The 17,594-nt window shown below is 51.6% G+C and overlaps 1 protein-coding gene across 4 annotated transcripts in view; it reads right to left on the reverse strand.

Moving 5' to 3' along the window:
• Positions 1 to 17,594, reverse strand: part of PRC1 (protein regulator of cytokinesis 1) — a 626,832-nt gene that overhangs the window by 437,869 nt on the left and 171,369 nt on the right. The gene's annotated exons all lie outside the window — the stretch shown is intronic.

Consider the following 17,594-nt stretch of genomic DNA (forward strand, 5'->3'; position numbering starts at 1 on the left):
TCCCGACGGGCTGGTCTTCCACGCCAACGCCGTGGCTTAAGACTTCGATTAGCTCTTCCTCAGAGGTTGAGGCCGAACCCACGACGACCTCCTGCCCCCCCTTTTTCTTCTCCGTCGGAGGTTTCACGGGGGTCCTGTCGATGGGCATAAAAGAGGACTCCCTCTGCGGTGGCAGGGAGACTGAGCCCCGAGGTTGGCACCACTGGTGTAGCCTCCACAGGCTGAGCCAGGGCCGCCGCGACTGTCTCGATAGAGGCCTTGGCCGGATGGATTAAGGCTTTCACCACCTTAGGTGCGCTCACCGCCTTCTCCTTGGTCTCTCCAGGAGCTTCGCCGGGTGCTCGGCCTTCCTCTTACCCGAACCAGAGCGTTGGCTCGTGGTTGATGGTGCTGGGGAGGATGCGCCCTGCCTGGCGCCCGTAGAGCCCGACCGTTCGGCGCTCCCGGTGCCAGCGGACTCGCGGTGCTTGGCCGTGTGTTGGACCCCCGGTGCTGGGGCGTCCTCAAAGGTCTTAGAAGACCGCTCGGACTTCTTCTCGCCGGACGGGCTCTTCCCTTCCAGCCAGTTGGCGAGACGTTGATGGCGGTCATTCATGGTCCGCTCCGACATATTGCCGCAAAACGCACAGGCCTTCTCCACGTGCGTCTTGTCCTCATGTAGGCAGTAAAGACAAAATGAGTGTTCGTCCTCCTTAAAGACATTCTGAAGCTGGCATCCAGGGCAGACCCTGAACAGCTTTCCGGGCGTCGAGCTTCCCTTCCTGGGCCATGTCCGAGATGGGCCTGAGAAACTTCTGGAGTCCTCCAAAAGCGTGGCTCGACGAAATCTTCACCCTTGAGGGGCTTAGACGAATCCGACACGGGTCCCCGTTGATCGGATGAAGAAACGGTGGAGCTTGAGGCTCTTTGACCGAAAAATAGAAGTTTTTTGAGAAAAAACGTGAAAAAAATAGCACTAACGCTCGAGAGCAATAGCACGAGGATCCCAACACTTGAACGTGCAGTAAAAATCTGAAGATGGCTGCCAGAGGCGGGGCTTAGGTAGAGGGCAGTCATTGGCTGTGCTCAGTATGACGCAGAGATCAGTGATTGGTTACTACTACGAAAGACAGATCAGAAACGAAACTGATACTGATTTTTTCTTTACCGAGGATTCCCAGCCTGACGACGGGGAATATTCATGAGCATGTGAATCCATGCCAGACCCCATGCTGGAGAAACAAAAAAAACAAAAACGATTGATGGCCCAAACCACTTGTGTTAGAATTAAAAACTCAGCTCTCTGCGTCCCAGCAAGAGATAGGGACCAAAAAATATAGGTGTGAGGTTTGCAGATAAAATAGCAAAAGACAAACAGGCTTTGAGGCACCCTGATCAGTCAGGGTATGGAAAAGCACACTGATCAGAGCAGTGATCCCTCTACCAGAGGTCACAATCCAATTCACCACTTCATATGTCCAGAGTGCAACTGACCACCTGCACACTTATCAAGAACAGGGAAACATGAGACAACTGGACTCACCTAGGCCTAGTCAAACTGGGCCAGAAGGCCAGTCCTTATCGGACATCGATGAGTACTCACCGTTACCAAGCAGACGGTAAGGTGGCCGGACCAGTGTGTCCTGGGAAATCAAAAATACCCCAGCATGTACTTCTGACCACGAGGACTCCTATGATGAAAAGATCGGGGGTTGGACTGGAAGAAAATGAAGCTACAAAAAGGGACCACTTCGTCCGCTTTGCAGAAAGAGAACACGAGTTTTGGTCTACAAAGAGCCTCTTGAAAGCCTGCACACATTCAGGGAGATGGGAGGGGGGTGGGGGGGTGAGGGGGGATTTCCCCACCATACCTGGAAGAAGGGATGAGGAGGACGAGTACTCTCCTGTGCAAAACGGCGATTACAACCGATATGACCCAGAGAGTTCACGGCACCACAGGAGATGCAATTCTGTGAGGCTTTCTCAGTCTCGGGTAGAGCGCGCCTAGAGGACAGGGATTGGACCAAACAGTAGCAGCTCCGAGTCAGTGTGAATGGACTCGGTGAAGCGGGACAGGAAGTCTGCCAAAACAGAAGAAAGGTCTTGTGAAACAACCAATTTGACAGATGAAGGCCATAAAAGCTTCATGACTCCCTACCATAAAGAAAGCAAAATATTTGGTATGGGGCCATTTAGAGCTTTATGAACAAATGAAGACATCATTTGGAATTAATGATGGGAATTGTCAACTGGACATTCTCCCCCCGAATACTCCAGCTTCATGCAGGGCTGAAGGATCAAGATCACTAAAATGGTCAATACAAGGCAGCCACCTTGAAAAATATTCTACTCACAGAAACCCACAGGAGGCCCGCAAGACCACATACAGCCTGCTGTGGTGGGAGGTTGAGGGGGGAAGAACAGAGACTGGGCGAGACGAGGCACCTAGAGTTTGTGCAGGATTTGAAACCAGCTTTTGACCAGACTTCAAGGTGGGTGAACAATAGTAGTGAGTTAATCACTACATAGGTTCATGCGCTCTTTAAAATAAGGAGGACTCAATTAGTGCGACTTTCATGAACGTAGGACCGTGGATTGGGTGATTGAACAGGCCACCAGGATTTAGGAGGTCCAAAAGCCCTAAAAAAAATAACCCAAAAAACACCAAACCATCGAACACCTGCTGCAGAGGTGAAAAATACCCCTCCATTGGACTTGGGGACGGGGGCCTAAAAATACTCCTCCTGCCACGATGCAGAAGGAAAGGCAGAGACCATCTTTCGGATCCAGCGCAATCTAATGGGAGTCAGGCAGGATACCAGACACTACCCATATGTAAGCCTGAGAACCAAAGCTACAAGACCCATACCCAGATATGCATAAACTTCCGGCACAAAGTGTGCAATCAGGTAATACCACCCCAGGACATTTCCCTCCAAACGTCCCTCCCTAGGAAAAGAATACTCCATTCCCAAACTGATCTTTTCCATGTACTCCCAAACAGAATTTCCAGAATGATCCTCGTCTCCCCATTTCCAAGACAACAGATTCCTGAACCTGGGAGAAGGGAGACCTAAGATGGAAAATTATGGGGGGAACTTCCAATACCAGAGCTACTTCGGGAGAAGGGACAGTTGCCCTTTCAGGGAGCAGCCAAGGTATGAATCAAGACCTCCCTACCAACCAGAAATGGTTTCACAACTGGAGCGACAGGTCCAACAACTAACCCAAGACCTGTGTTGCATGCGGAGGTCTGTCGAACCACCAACTGGCACCTGCTGCCCAGAATAACCCAACACCCAGGTCTGATGCCGCAGGGGGACGGGGGCTGGGGGAATGACTGCAAGAAAATTCCCAACAGGTTCCTGAAGAGGCAGCCAGGGTGGAGGGGAGATGCACAGCCTTTCGAGGAACTTCCTTTCCCACCGGAACAAAACCCCTGGAAACCCGAGCCTGAATATGAATCTGCTACCCCCAAACAGCTGGAACCTAAAAACCGAGCATAAGTAGCAGAGGTCATTAGCTACTTCCAAAGAAAATGTTCGGCAGAGGGCGCTGTATGTCTACATAATCGACCCAATGTCGCTCGAGGGCTTACATCTCGGTTGGCGTCATTGTCTAGTAGATCAAAACCACATGAAGTCCCTGTTGATTTAACTTCTGTTTCTGCGACTGAGATAGCTTCGAGAATTACGGTGCGCTTCAGTTTGTCAGAAAACGTTTCAATATAGCCTCGTTCGACACCCGTTACTCCGAATACGGGCTTTAAAAAGTGCCAAAAATGCAGCACCAAAATATCCATCACAGACCAGCATAAAATATGCATCTGGTGCCTGGGCGTCAAGCATGAAAACTATCGCTCTTGTCTGTCGATTACAAGTAAGGGCATAAAAGACTGTCAAGCCAAATTGTCAGTGGGTAGAATTGGCCAAAACCCCATTCTACTCCATCGAAATGTGGGTTGTTGCATGAGTCGAGAGATCTAAAAAAAATGTTTTTTTAAAAACGATTCACTCCAGGAGCAGACACTCCTCTTCATCGTCAAAAAAGTAAAAGAAAGAAGGCACCATAGATCACCTTCTTCCAAAGATACTCCTTAGAAAAGAAGCTTAGCCTGCCCGACTTAATCCTCGATTGAGGCCTTGTTCTCCTAGAAACACAAAAATGTAGTCATGCTCCAGTCAACAATAAACATAAGGCCAAGAGGCAAAACACTGCCTGCACTCAAGCCCTGGTCTTAAGCCTAAAGCCTCTTGATATTCTTTGAGTACTCTATGGGACGAGAAATCATTCAAGACCCTGTCGGGTCGAGTCCCTCGAAGAAGAATTCGAAGAGTAAGTAGTTGATACCACAGACGCCACTGAAGTAACACCGAAATAGTTGACAGTCTAAAACCAAGACATTGACGCCAGCAGTGGCGTCAGACACCTTTACCACAACCTCAGGAAAAGACCTGTAGCTAAAAAGGACTTTCAGCTCTTTAACCTCAATATATGAGGGTTATGAGACATCAGATGACACGCCACATTTTGGCCTTCAATTGGATACTCCGAATATACATAAGGATACTCCTAATGTCCCAGAAAGTTTAATCTGAGGAAACCAGGGAGCTATAGCTTAGCCTACAAAAAGCAAGTGGTGTTTACACCGAGGATTAGACTTTAGGAAGCCAGTCCCGGCTGATCATGCTGATGCATTATACTGAAGTCTGATGACTAGAGTTATAGACTGAGAATGGAAGAGACCTGCTCCTTCATTTGAGTAGGATGATCTCATGGACATTGGACAAAGTTACACAAAATGACCAAATACTACCCTTTCATGTGGCACTCCAAAAAAAGAGTAATATCAAACTGTGAGGCTCCAGAATTTAGTTTGGATGTTAAGATTCACATGCTCATGAATTAAGAATGCATAGCAGTACATAATTACACAACCACAGAGGTGGGAAGGCTCAACAGAAGCAATTACTCTTACCACTGGAACAGACTCCCCCCTCAAGCGAACAGGTTGCGTAGCACCGCTTGGCTGACTCTGGACTCTTCTGGAATCCCTGTCAATGCAGTAGAACTTTGTGAAGGTGTGCGTGGACCTCCACGTAGCAGCCCTGCAGACGTCCAGCAGGGGAACACCAGACCGGAACACAGTCGTCTCAGCAATCGCTCTGGTGGAGTGGGCTCTCGGACGGCAAGGCAGCGGCCGGTTAGTAGTGCGTGATGCAGCCTTAGAGCCCCCTTGAGATGGAAGCCTTGGACAAGGCCTTCCCATGGTTCACAGGACCAAAGTTCACACACAGTTGAGGTCCTTCAAAAAAGTTAATGCGTGTCACGTAGACATTCAGGGCACACGCAACGTCCAGCGAGTGTAAGGCCCTTTCAGCCAGCAACAAAGGTTTCGGAAAAAACACCAGCAACACCAAAGGCTTGTTGAGGTGGAATTACAATGGAACCTTCAACATGAAAGAGGGGTGCGTCCGCAACACCACCCTAGACTCGTAGAAATTCGGATATTGCTGTTTGCAGGATAAGGCCTGGCTCTTACCCATCCTCCTGGCAGAGGTGATGGCCACAAGGAAAGAAGTTTTCCACAAGCGGCTTTGATGCAGGGGCTCGAAGTGGTACCCCATGAGCCTGGTCAGCACCACGTTGAGCTCCCATCCCGGGGCAGTAGCCTTCAACGAAAATTGAAACAGTCATTTGAGGTACTCCTTGACGTGACTTCGACCAAAGAGAAGATCTTCCTGAGACCTGGTGTAGTGGGAGATAGCTGCCAGATGCACCTTGATAGAGGTGTGCGCCAGTCTGTCCTTGGCCAAGGATAACAATTAAGGAGGAATATGGAGGGCTGTGACCCTCAGAGGGGTGATCGTCTATGACCGGCACTATGTCGCTAATCGCTTACACTTGTGACCGAAGCACTTCAAAGTCGACAAAGCTCTGGCCTTGGCAAGAACCTCCCTGCAGTCCGCTGCAAACTTGTATCCTCCAAACTCTAGGGCAGCAGGAGACGAGCCCTCAGGTTCAGCGATCCTGGGTTGTAATGCAGGATTGAGCCTCCTTCTCAGGTGAGAAGAGCCTGGACTACTGGCAGTTTGACCAGGGGCGACGCTGACAGGCTGAGAAGGTCCGGGTACCAAATTAGCCTTGTCCCCGCTGGGGCGAAGAGTATCATCCTGCATGGGCACTGAGTGTGTTGATGACTCGTAGCCGGAGGGGAACCGGAAGGAAAGTGTACAGGAACACACCTTCCCACAGGAAGGATAACTCGTCCCCCGTGCTACTTGGCTGGTGGAACCTGCTGGTAAACTTCTGACATTTGGAGTTTGCCGTTGCAAACAGATCTGGGGCCTGCCCAACTTGATGAAAATACAGTCCACTTGGTCCTGCCGAAGTTCCCACTTGTGGCAGGAGCACAACTCCCTGCTGAGGGAGTCAGCAATGGTGTTCTTGGCCCCCGCCAGGTGAAAAGGGACGAGGAAAATCTCTTGCCCGACGGCCCAGTGCCACAAGTCCTGCGCCTTTTTGAAGACCGCTGGGGATTGAGTGCCCCCCTGCTTGCCGATATGGAATATTGTGGTGGTGGTGGTGGTGTCTGAAGATCCTCGCCACCTTGCCCTTCAGAGACGGGAGGAATTACTTGAGGGCCCAGGACACTGCCTGCAGCTCCAAGATATTGATGTGTAGATCCTTCTCCGGTAGCCACAGGCCTCTGGCGTGCAGACATTGGGTGTGGGCTCCCCAGCCCTCCACAGAGCATTTGTGGTAACCATTTCCTGGTGTGGAGAGTTTTGAAACCCTGTGCCCCCATGCGACAGAGGCAACGCCCCACCACCTCATCACCTGACGGTACTCCTAGTCGAGCGGGATCTCGTCTGCAAAGCTTCCGGACACCTGTATCCAGGAAATCCTGAAGGGGTCACATCCGTGCATGCAGAGCCAGTTAAGGTAGATGCAAGGACATCATGCATCCTAACAACTTGATGGTCCGCACCGTGGCAGTCTTCAGCACCAGCAGCCATTGTACTTTTCCCAGGATGGCCGCTTCTCTCCCCCCTGAGGGAGACGCTAGGCAGGAGACCGTGTTGAGCCTGGCTCCAAGGAACAGAGCGTTCTGTGATGTGTCAAGCAGGACTTTGGATAATTGACAGAGAATCCCAGATCAGTCTGTGTCTGACAGCCAACTCTTGTTACTTGGCCCGGATCAGCCAGTCAAGGTACGGATACACGTGTATCCCTTGTAGTCATATGGGCCACCACTGGTGCCAAGCACTTGGTGATCACCCTGAGGGCCGACGGAGGGCTTTGGACTGGTAGTGCAGTCCCTGCACCACGAAGCATAGGCACTTCGGTGCTTCTTCTGGATGGGGATGTGGAAGTAGGCGTCCTCCAGATCCTGTTACCTCAAGAAGTCTCCCCGTTGGCTGAGCTCGTGCTGCAACATTACCATCCTGAATTTTTGGGACTTGGTGCTTGTTCAGACATCGCAGGTCTAGAATGGACATCCAGGCCCCGGTTTTCTTTTTGACTAAAAAGTATCTGGAAAAAACTCTGGAGCCAGCTCTATCCCCCCTCTTGTTACAGCATGGCCCGTACCTCCTCCAAGAGCTGATGGATGTGTTGCTCCTGCCGGGCCACCGCAGGGGTCCAAAATACCTGCAGCTATCCCTCTGCAAATACCTGCCCTCTCGAGCTCTTCACTCCTCTACCTCCAACTCCATCAGGGTCAGTCGATTTTCAAAGAACCAAGCTGGGGGGTAGATCTGTCTTCAGCTGGGGCCTCCCTCTGGAACAGCCTCCCTGCCACTCTAAAACTTGAGAACCATCTCTGGTTCCAGAAGCACCTCAATACCTTCCTCTTTTATTCTGCCTTTGCTCCCCCTCTCTTGGCACTGTGCACCTGGCCACCCTCTCCTCCGGGCCCAGGTACCTGCTCACCCGCCACCCTCCCACACTGCCTCCGGGCCACCCCTTGCACTGGGGTCTGTATCTGTACCCATACTGCCCCCCCCCTTTTTTCTTCCTGCACTTATCAGACCTACCCTGTCTGCTGCCTTAAACCTAGCATTTGCAAATTGCTGGCTGCATTACCACTGTTGCCTTTATTATTTGTTATTTACCCGTTTCTTCTCTGCTTCACACTTTCTACTTCTCCCCCTTTCATGCACGTTTCCCCTCCCCCATTCACTTGCGCGTTCTCAATGTCACAGGGCCTAGTAAGATTGCTGTTTTGTTCTCCCCGTTCCCCTCCCTTGCCATGTCGCGCTCTGAAACACGTGTGTACGAGCGCGATAGAAATTAAATATCAATTTGGCAGTCGCCTTCGAGGTCTGCAACCTCTCACGGCTGTCTGCCTTGCTGCCAAAAAGGTGAGACCCCCCTGTCAAACGGCATGTTGAAAACGAGCCTGCACATCCGGTGCAAAACCTGACTTTCGCAACCACGCAAATTGCGTATCACAGTGCTCGTGGTCATGGACCTGCTGATGCCATCCGCAGTGTCCAATCCAGGCTGAAGGGACTTGCACATGGCTTCCTTGCAGTCCTTAAGAGCAAGGAAGCCGTTCCTTTCATCCCCTTATGGAATATGCTCCACGGCCATGGATATGCACTCCCACAGAGTACAATTGTCCTAAGGTACATGTGGAGTTGGCAGACTTCAGGGCCATACTCCCAGCTGAAAAGATCTTTTGTGGGGGGCGCTGTTGAGCAGCCGAAGAAAATGGCTGCCTAGCCAGTGAGCTCCGTCTCTATCCACTGCAATCTGTTGGACATCGGCAGTATACCGTATACTTCCACTACGAAACCACAGCGATTTTAGTCACCCTATCATCCTGTGCACCCGAGTGAAATTTGGGCGAGAAACGGTGCTGGGAGAGGGAGTTACGGGCCTCGGGCCCTGTGGTGCGACGTCCCCTCCTCGCCAGCCCCGGAGGAGGCGGCCTCCTGACGCGCCGCCCTCGCTGGCCTGCTGGGCTCCCTGCTCCGAGGCACCCCCGGACGGCGCAAATCCCCCGTGGGGGCCCAACAGTCGGGGCCTGCATACTGTGCGACTCTCACCCCGCTGCCGTTCCGGGGACGGTTACGGGCCCCGGACACCTGATCTGCTCCGGCTTCCGCGGATTGGGCTCCCGGCCATCGGCGCCCCATCTCCTCCTGGACACTCGCCGACCCCTGCGGTGACAGACCGCGGCCCCCTGACGGGACTCGGCTCGGATTGCCTCCACTTGCTGCGGTCTGGGCAGCCCTGCCCCCGCACCTGTGTGTGCTCGCGGCTGCCACATCCGATCCTTGATCTCCAGGCGGGAGACACTCCTGGAGGGCCGCGTTGCTCCGGCGCCGCATTGAAATACGAGGGCGGCGGGGATCCAGCTGCAAGGTGGGTGAACAAACCTGGACTGGGCCTCATTCCCTCTCGACTGGCGGGGCCCCCAAACACTCCCCTGCATTGTGTTGGTGTACACTCACGAACGCTGGCCCTGCTTCCCCAGCTCGGCCTGTCTAAGGCCTCCCAGCCCTCCAGGGGTCAACACTTTGCCACTACCTTCCATTGGACGCCTCATCGGGGTCTGTAAAATGTGATGTAACACCTGGGGTGCGGATAGATCTGGGACCCCCCCCATCCAGTCAAACGGCGCTGCACAACGTTTTGACCTGCTCCGCCGGCGGACCCTAGGCACATCTAGATGGTACCATTATAACTGGCGACTACCTAGCCCTTCCTGGATCACCCCCAACAGTGCCTCTGCCACTAGTGCCCTCACATCCTGGCTACATAATACTGTGCCTACTGCTCTCGTGCTACTTAAGCGCTACAACTGTGGTCTAATCTCCGTCCCATCAGCGACGAGCCATCCTAAAGTAGTCCTCGGGCAAACCCAGGCGGGAGCTCCCTCCGCCGCAATGCCCAGTAAGCCGAGGCCTAACGGTAAACCAGGCGCCATGGACAGATTCGCAAAGTTAGCGCCTAGAGCAGAGCACGCAGCGTCCTCTCCGCCACCTGAGGAGGAGGAGGAATCCACCCAGGACCCCCCTCAGGCAGACCTTTCCACGATGATGGAATCCATGGCTAAGAACTTTGCTGCCTTCCATGAAAAGCTGGACGACCATCAACGCAAACGTCGCCTCAATGAGAGCAAAGATCGATCAGCATGGGACCAGAATTGCCGAGACTGAGCAGAGGATCGGGGCTAATGAGGACAACGTCCACACCCTACAAAACACGGTCTCACAACTTGTCCGCGACATGAAGCAGGTAAAGGCTAAATGTGATGACCTAGAATCGCGGTCCCGGAGGAACAATGTCCGCATTGTGGGGGTGCCCGAATCTGCGCTGAAGGGCCGCATGGAAACTGCGGTCGAACAACTACTCAGACCTCCTTGACAACCCGCCACTCTCACCGATTTTTACTGTGGAAAGGGCACACCGCTCCTTGGCATCTCGACATAAACCTGGGGATTTCCCTAGACCAATCATTGTAAAACTTCTGAGCTACAAGGACAGGGACCATATCCTCCGATTGGCCAGGGAAAAAGGGGAATTTAGGATGGATTCACAAGTCATCAGAATCTTTCCGGATTTCTCGGTGGCAGTCCAGACGGAAAGGCGTCAATTCAACGGAGTGAAGAAGCTGCTGAGAGCGGAAAATTGAATGTGCAATGCTCTTCCCTGCTCGCCTCAAGTTCACCCACCGCAACAAACACTTTTTCACTATCCCGGATGAGGCCGTCAAGTTTGAGGCGCAGATACCGCCGGCTGACCCTCCTGGGGGGCGGATGGAAGACATCTAATGTCTAGACCTATGATATCCCGTAATGGGTGCTAGGGATGGTGGTGTAGGTACTATGAGCTGCCCTGGTGGGCTCTGATCTCCCCCCCCTCTCTGTCAGATAGCGGGCACCTAGTGGCCCTGCAACACTGCAGCGTAAGCATATTTAAGTGATGAAGGGAATGTACAGGGAGATCATTTATCTGTAACACCACACACTGAGCCTTGATCCGCAAAACTGTACAGCATTGTGTAAAAGCGGACCTTAGGGATGTAAGACATACTTTTGCGGCTATGTACCAACTGGGTTTGTCCCATGGAATCTAAGTGCTCCAGTATCCTCTCTCTGAAATTGTTTGCTTGTCAGTTGAATGAAGTCCAGTCAGATATGATGTTATTGTAACTGATTAGTAAAAGTGGGTAGAACGGCAGCGGCAGCCCCCACTGCGGCTGCAATTCCTTCTGAGTCTAAATGTTTGTGTTTTGGCCCCGGTTGGGCTAGTTTCCCGGTGCCGCCAAGTTGGGGAAGGTGTGCAATGGGGCAAGGTTTGGGTGGGTTTTCACACACTGCTGGTTGGGGCAGGGCGGTGAGGGAGGGGGTGGCAGAAGTTGGGGTAGATTGTATACAAAACGGCAGAGGAGTTGGGACTGGCTCCAAAGGGTGGCAACTGTTTTCTGGTACGGCACACATCATGAGAATCAATGTTAGATGCTTAACCTGGGATGTTCCGTAAACCGGTGATATGGCGGTCAGGATGATGTCCTGGAATGTCCGGGGGCTGACAAATTTCACGAAGACACAAAGGATTGCGGCATATGCACAGAGACATGGGGTTAAGGTCCTCCTACTACAGGAGACGCACGCTCGGAAACATTTATCGTCCACTATAGCACACACCTGGGGTCTCAATAGGTATTACACTCAATATTCCACTAAAGCTAGGGGTGTCGCGACACTTATCCATAAATCTTTAAACTTCATACTCCACACGTCCCACATTGACACAGAAGGCAGATATGTTATTTTACACTGTACCTTGGCTCATGAGGACTGCATACTGGTCTACTTATACGCGCCCAACACTGATTTCCTCTCCCCCCCCCCCCCCCCCCCCCCCCCCCCCCCCGAGTTCTTCGATAATGTGGCCTCCATCCTAATGAGATACCCAGATATCCCTATCATGGGCGTGAGACATGAACCTGATAATTGATAATACCCTAGACAGAACAACAACCACTCGCAGAACCACGACGCGAGCTGCAGTTGGACTCGTGCACATATGGACGCCCTTAATCTGCATGATCTATGGAGGACCCTCCACCCTCACAAACGGGACTATACATTCTATTCCACTGTACACGATAGTTCCTCACGAATTGATTTGTTTTTGCTTTCTGGAGGGCTGGTGGGCAGGGTCTCGGACGTTAAGATCCTGGCACGCACGCCGTCTGACCATTCCCTGTGCTGCTACAGATCCTGATCAGCAACGTGGGCCCAACATGTCCCGCGTGGCGCTTTAAGTCTGCCGCCCTGGCAGACATTGTATTCAAAGCTGAAATATTAGCGGACGTTACCACATTCTTTGACAATAACAGTACGTTGGAGACATCGGAGGGGGTCAGGTGGGAGGCATTCAAGGTGTACATCAGGGGGATGTGCATCTCTAAAGAAGCAGGCATCCTGAAGGCCATTAGGCAATCCCTAAACACCTCGGAAACTAAGCTCAAAGCTCTTGAGCAGAAATACCTTGCTACACCGTCCCCAGAGATACTAGCAGAGATCAGATCTGAGTTAGAACAGTTCGAGTCACATGCTATAAGGGAGGTGCAATACCACGCCCGTCCAGTTGCCGCCCGCAGATATGGAGAGGGGAACAGGCCGGGTAGAACACGGGCCAGACTGGTGCGAGCGGAAGGCGGCAGGACCAGGATCGATTGTATTTTAGATGAGAAGGGACTGAAACACTGGTCTGACCGCTCCATCCTTGACATATTCGCTACCTTTTATGCCGAGCTATATGGCCCCCGGCCCAGACACTCAGATCAAGATCTAGATGACCTCCTAGAAAGCATCCCTATGACGGTTATCTCCCGGGATACCAGAGAGTGTCTTGAAGCCCCGTTCACACTAGAGGAAGTAGTCCAGGTGATATCAGACTTTCCCAAAAACAAGGCCCCTGGCCCGGACGGACTCACCTCTGAGTTTTACCAGGAACATGTGGCAGTTTTAGCACCAGCACTACACGGGGTCTGGACCGAAGCACTTCGGTTACGCATCCTCCCCCCCTCCTGACGGGAAGCCTTAATAACAGTCCTCTCATCCGGACCAGAGCGGGTTCATCCCTGGTAGGTCCACGGCACTCAACATCCATCGTCTATTTAACGTGATGTCCAGGATTGACCCGAGCGCTGATGCGGTGGCTGTAACTATCGATGCCCAAAAGGCCTACGATATGGTCACATGGCAATACTTGTGGGCGGTGCTACAGAAGATGGGTGTGGGCCCAAACATGCTCTCCTACATAAAGCTCTTATATACTGATCCGGTAGCCAGGGTCCTTGTAAACTCTGTTCCTTCCCCCCTCTTTAAACTACACTGTGGGACCCGCCAGGGCTGCCCATTCTCCCCCCTCCTTTTTGCGCTTGCCATCGAGCCCATGGCAGATTATGTTAGAGGGAGTCACTCCAATAAAGGCATTCGGTTAATTGATGTTCCGGAAGTAATCACGCTTTAAACAGATGACGGCCTCCTCTACATCAGAAATCCCTCCACATACTTGAGCCCGATTATTCGAGACGTCACCAAAATAGACACTTTGTCTGGGTTTGAGATAAACTACTCAAAGTCTGAAATCTTCCCCCTCACTGCAGCGACACAACAGCCGACCTGTGATTACCCCCTGCGCTGGTCTCCGAATGGGGTCAAGTACCTGGGGGTGCAGGTGTCGCTGTCCAAAAAGACCCTACTAAAGGACAATTATGAAGCCGCGGCTCAGCTCATCATTTCCAAGTTCTCCAAGTGGCGACACTCACCACTATCCTTGGCAGACAAACTATCCTTGATAATGATAGTGGTCCCCAAGCTCCTTTATGTTTTTACTAATGTCCCAATCTGGCCCGGAAAGCAATATTTCAAGGAGCTTCATTCGGAGTGTGCCCAGTTCCTCTGGCACTCTGGGTCGGTCCGCATGAAGTGGCAACACATGACAGCTCCATATGATAAAGGGGGGTTTACGGCACCAGACCTACAACTGTACTGGTACGCGGCCCAGGCCCAGCATGCCTCCCATTGGTATGCACTTCAGAAACCCCCTCCGCATGTAAAACTCGAAAAAATGGCCGAGGAGGGAACTAACATTATGACCCTATTGTTGCACCGCGGGCTCCAAACGGAAGCCCAGGCATACCCAGCGACTGCCATGATAAGGGCTTGGACTGCCACCTTACACACCGAGCAGAAGCTGCCCCAGTACTATAAGTGGCTCCCCCTGTGGCGGTTTCCAGGACTCGCCCCCCACACACGACCGGCACCTCTCACGATACTGGGAACAACTTGGCTAGAGGCCTGACGGACCTCTTCCCAGAGGGAAAGTTTATCACCCCCCAAACATGGCGCCCAGAACACACTAACTCCCTCCTTGAGATGCTTCAGTATTACAGGCTCCGAGCCGCAGTTCGTGCGATGTGGCCCTCGTATCCAAACGAACCCCCAGTACATAGCGAACTCTGTGGGATCCAAGGGGGTGTTATCCAATCTGTACAAAATGCAGCTGGGGAAGAAGGTGTTTGGGTCACTCAAACCCCGTGAGGCGTGGGCTGGGGAGCTCGCAATAGAAATACCTGAGGGAGGAAGATGTGTGCACATACACGCACAGTCTCTCTAGGCGCCAGATTCCGCTGCATTCAATTTAAATTCCTCAACAGGCTTTACTACACACCGTCTAGGGTGGCGAAATTTGCTGGCGCCCTGTCCTGTGCATGCCCAAAGTGTAAATCTCCTGAAGCTGACCACATTCACATGGTCTGGACATGCCCTGCAATTCACGCTTTCTGGGTGGCTGTGGCGGAGGCGCTCTCCGAAATAGAGACCCCGGTGGATGTGAACCCACTTGCACTACTGTTTGGAGTCTGGGAGGGGGAAAGTGCAACGAAAATGTCTAAGTTTTTGAATGTTGGAGCCATTGTCGCAAAAAGGTGTATATTGCAAAACTGGAAGAGGCACAGCGCCCCTACCTTCTCGATGTGGCTTAAAGCCCTTACTTGGACTCAATTGTGTGAAGAGGAATACATTGGGTCCTTGCCTCCCACATCTTGACCCAAAAATGTGTGGACAGAATTCCGCAGCTATCTGAATAATAGAGACGAAGTGGAGCGGCCGGCCTCCCCTCCCCAAGCACGCTCCGCCACACCATGTCACTGACTCGTGTCCCTTTTCGCCCAGGCTGGGCTGCTCCAAAAGCTAATTGTTCTCTCCAATGAGGCAGCACCCTGCCGTTGTGTTGCTGGGTGTTGTGCAATATTACCTGATAACTGTAATGTACCCTGTTCTATGCCTGTCTTAACTTTCTGCCAATAAACAAAGTTTTAAAAAAAAGAAAATATCTTTTGTGCCCATCCATCCACGTGCTTGTCCTCATCAGGAGGGATGTTAGGGTACGCTGCCTTGTTCGAGGTAGCCGTGGCTGCCTGAACCACCAGACTCTCTGGACTGGGGTGTTTGGGCATGTAAACAGGGTTGCTACTGGAAGGGCGGTACTTCTTTGTAAGACTTGTCCAATGCTTGATTGGTGTCAGGGGTCTCCCAATTTCTGGCCACCTTTTTTGCAGAGCCAGATGGAAGGGTAATATAGGAATTGTAGGTGGACCTAGACCTAGAATATCGGTCAGATCAACCTGATGAAACTGTACCGGGGGTCTAGCCCAGCCTAGGTACTCCACTACTCTGGACATCAGCTGCCGGTATGAGGAGTCAGCGTGCTCCCCTGGTTCTGGCCTGCTGAACTCCAACTCGGGAGAGGCATCAATGCTGCTGGCATTATGCAAGATCTTCCATCTTGCTCTCTCCTGATTCGAGGTATTCTGGCACATTGGTGGTTCCATACTGAAGACCAAAAGGGGCATCCTCCCCATCAGATCTCTTCCTCAAAAAGGGAAGATGGGGATTTGAAAAAAAATCCTTTGGCAGAGGCGTGAAGCTTTTTTCAGGATTACTCACTGGCTTTGAAGGCATCGATGTAGATTTGGTTTACCCTACAGGTTTCGATCTCAAATGCTTGCCATGTCTCGAGTGATCCTTGTGAGGCCTCGAGGGCTCTTAATGCGAATCATGCCATCCACCCGGGCTCAAAGGCGGCCAAGTTTCGGGTCGAGACAGCTCCTTGCTGGCTTCTACAGGAGGCGCGGACGGACCCTTACCCTGATTCTCAAAATGTTTTAGCATCTCTACATGGAATGCTTCCCACTCCGCATGCGACGAATTTTTGGAGGGGGATCTTACCCTCTTGGGAGTACTGCCTAACTAGGATGAAGAGGAAGGTGACTGATGGTGCCTCCACCTCGATCGCTTGGCCGAGGATGAAGAATGTTGGGAGCCACTTCAGGACCTTGAACTTTTTATCCTTCTTACGCCGAGAAGAGTGGTCTATCGACTCGGCGGTCAAGAACGATCAGGTCGGGTCTTACGGGGCTTGGATATTTTGCCTACAACTTTGCCTTTTGCTCTCGCAAGGCCTTTCCTGAAATAGCTTGACACTTGGTACAGGAATCAGTGTCGTGGCCTTAACCCAGACACCACAGACACTGTGCAGATCCGTTATGGACATCTTGGAGCCGCACTCCTTTCATTTTTAAATCTGGAATGAGGGGTCGGAGTTGAGGATGAAGACATTGAGGTAACTACGCAATCAAATTGAACGAGGCACGCTGAGTTTCAAAGCAAACACGTTTGCAGAAAAATGGAACTTAGGCCAACGGGTGCCGTGCGTGCTACTATCACCCTCGACGGAGGCCTTCGTGGGACATCAGCTTGATGACATCAACGTAGGGCGCTCTCTGCCGAATATTTTCCAAAGCAGCCGAAGCTGGACATTACATGTCAAAGTTAATACGTTGAGGGCAATCCATTTGAATTTATATTTCGTAATAAATTATGCTTTTTTTCCAGTGAAAGCCAACCAGTATTTTTCAGAGTTCCGGTGCTGTGTGCATAATCATGCAGAGGCAGATCATTTTTACACTTCTAATTTAATTTACACTAATTATAAAAACAGTGTAAAATGAATATGCACGGTCTAGTTTCCATCCAACCTTGCAGTCAATGGGGTACATTACTATAAATGGTCAGTGGCAGCAGAGTCTTTGTTGAAGGGCGAGCGATTGTCACACCAATCACAAGTGTTAGACTTAAATCTTCAAGACTACAATCAAACCACCCAAAACCTGACTCTCCAGGAAGTGGAAGCGCTGTTAAAGAAAAAGAAAATTAAAGTTACTTTTGTAATTGAAATAGAAACTCAGCAAAACCGGTCTCTGTTATAATCCAGATATGTATTTAACTTTATGTAGCGCTTCATACATGGTTCGCCCAACATCTAGGCACTTTGATTAACCGACCTACGAAGGATGTTAGCCAATAAGATAGCTCAGATGGTTGAGCACTTGTTGCTGTGGACCCCTTGCTCACTGTGCTCAGAGAAGCACAGCTCCACCTCACTGATGCCTAACAAGGCCTAAACACGTGTATTGGGTTGCTGTTGGAACTCTTGTTCAGAAGGGAATTGCCATAGCATTTCGGTGCCGACTGCCCATGTGGGCGGGATAAAGACTGATATGCAAATGGATATTTCCCATC

Source organism: Ambystoma mexicanum, chromosome 11 (genome assembly GCF_040938575.1).
Source record: "Ambystoma mexicanum isolate Mex_15411 chromosome 11, UKY_AmexF1_1, whole genome shotgun sequence".
Taxonomy (NCBI): domain Eukaryota; kingdom Metazoa; phylum Chordata; class Amphibia; order Caudata; family Ambystomatidae; genus Ambystoma; species Ambystoma mexicanum.